General features: G+C 38.4%; 1 protein-coding gene across 1 annotated transcript in view; it reads right to left on the bottom strand.

The window, feature by feature from the left end:
* Positions 1 to 2,500, bottom strand: part of LOC137967365 (mitochondrial substrate carrier family protein ucpB-like) — a 5,917-nt gene that overhangs the window by 2,831 nt on the left and 586 nt on the right. The window lies entirely within an intron of this gene.

Here is a 2,500-nt window from a genome sequence, read left to right on the forward strand (position 1 = left end):
TGGGCCTTCTAGGTTCGTAGCAGACTTAACATTACTTTACCTTACCTTTTACTTTTTATGAATGAATGAACGAACGAATGACAACTTTATTTAAGCCTCAAGTCTTAACAGCCAAGCAAAAGTGCTCTAGTAATTGGGGAGACTAAAATATAAGGTAAAATCTTTTCAACTAAGATTTCGTAAAGTTAAGAAAATAAAGCTAAAATTAAATCTAAGAACTAATTTGTTGATAAAAGCTGCCACAATATTATCACCTAATAATTATTTAGTGACTAACTACATAGATGAACAGCAATAACAACGCATCCATCTGTCGTCCAACAGAGAGCTAACATCAAACTTTCAAATAGTGCTTTTAAAATTGTTCAAAGTTCTTGCAGATCTGATATTTTTAAGCAGTTTTGTCCATAATTTTGGTCCAAGGTAGCGCAGAGAATGTTGACCATAATTTTATGTTACTGTATTATATCTAGGAAAGCTAAAATCAGTTTGTCTTAAAGAATAAGAAGTGCTATGAGTATTAAAAATGTTGATAGTATAGGCTAGACATTTTTTTATACATTAGCGTGCATACATATTGCAGGCATCTGTTCTTTAGCGTTGGTACCTCAGCCCTCTTGAGTAGATCTGAGTAGGTTGTGTGATGATCTTTGTACACAGCCCTTAAGCCTCTCTCTTGGAGTCTTTCTATCTTGCGTGAATCGCTGGCTTTTACGAAAGTGCCAAATTAATTGACAATACATTAAGTAGCGTAGAATCACTGTTTTGAACAGCACTAGTTTGGCACTTATAGGAATTAGATTTCTTAGTTGCATAAGCACTCCTACCTTTTGGCTGGCCTTCTTACAGATTGAGCTGATATGATCAGTGAAGTTAAGTTTCGAGTCTTAGATTACACCTAAGAGTTCAAGCTTTCCTGCTGTTTTTATTTCTTCATTGTTCACACAGATTGTATGTGTGACATTGTTTTTCCCTTCACTGTCACCATGTTCACAGTGTGATACTTTTTAAGATTCCCAGCTAGAATATTGGACTCATACCAGTTAGTGGCATTGCGCAAAGTTTCTATAAGCTCTAAGGTAACACTAGATTGATCGCTTCCAACGTGGAACATGTGATGGTTGTCTGCATACATAGACAAGCTCAATTTAACAAAAAAGGACAAAACATTTTGAAATATATTCCACACCAGTGGACCCAGGGCAGAGCCCTGGGGGCAACCTCGACTGATTGTCCTGAATGAGCTTGTGTGGCTGCCAATTTTGACTCAATATTTCAGGTAGCATAGGTAGCTGTTCAAGAGCTACATTGCGCCTTGCTGGAAAACGCAAGCTTTCGGCTTGCTGTGTAACAGTGGTGAGTGGAGAGAATCAAACACTTTAAAAATGCATTTCGGTGATAAGACGGCTACGTCAGCGAGTCTGTTGTCCCTCGCTCGTTTCCATTCTTCTAATAAGTTTATTAAGGTCGTTTCATAGCTGCGTGCTTTTCGATAGACAGAGGATTGTTCATAAATGTTATCTTGAAAAGCAGTTGACACTTGCATGCATATTATTTGCTCAAACACTTTGTCCACACATAGTAACACCATTATAGGTCTGGCCCCAGTTGTTCAAACGATGGATAGCGCTATCTGCTAGATAAAAATCACTCTCCAATGGATAACTCAATCAGTTTTGCTAGTGTTTGTCCGCTGGATAGCAGCGGGTCTAATTTGGAGGTCGCAGGTCGCAGGTCGCGTGTTGCAGGTCATTGTTTCACCAATACAGGAAGTATCCTAAACATTCATAAAAGCTAACCTTAGGCCTAAAAACGTTTGTTTAGGCCTAATTAGGCCTTAGGTTAGCTTTTAAGAATGTTTAGGATACTTTCTGTATTGGTGAAACAATGACCAGCAACCCGCGACCTGCGACCTGCAAATTAGACCCGCCGGCTGGATAGTGATTTATCCAGTGGATAGCGCTATTCATCGTTTGAAAAACTGGGGCCTGTAGTTTTCTTTTTCTTTAAGCAACTCTAAATAGGCCTGGCTAACAAGAACTACTGACACTGATTTCTGGCAGTGTCATGCAGACCTCCAAAAACTGTGTTGAAATTAATTTTTACAAACGGATCTCCCGTGTCGGGCGGCCTCAAAAAATATTTGAAAAATTTATTTTCCGAAGTAAACCAGATCATTTGTATCGAGCTCACTAGATCAAATTAGTGTAATGTCAGGTAAGCTAAAATTCATACATTCTGTTGGATACAATGATTTATCTCTCCTCGAGGTCCACTGATATCAAAGCGAAAGTAAACAACTCTGCCCCCCACGGCAAGCATTTTAATCACGCAACAGTGGGTCTGATGCAACTAATCGAGTCACGCAGTGGTTAACAAAGATATCGAAAGTTCAATTTCCTTAAAATCATACGTTTGAAATGGTAGTAAATTTTATATTGAGGCTAAGAAGCCAGTAGAGCGTGATACAAGCAGATAAAAGTATAAAATATAACCTTAT

Source organism: Montipora foliosa, chromosome 8, assembly GCF_036669935.1.
Source record: "Montipora foliosa isolate CH-2021 chromosome 8, ASM3666993v2, whole genome shotgun sequence".
In the NCBI taxonomy this organism is placed as follows: domain Eukaryota; kingdom Metazoa; phylum Cnidaria; class Anthozoa; order Scleractinia; family Acroporidae; genus Montipora; species Montipora foliosa.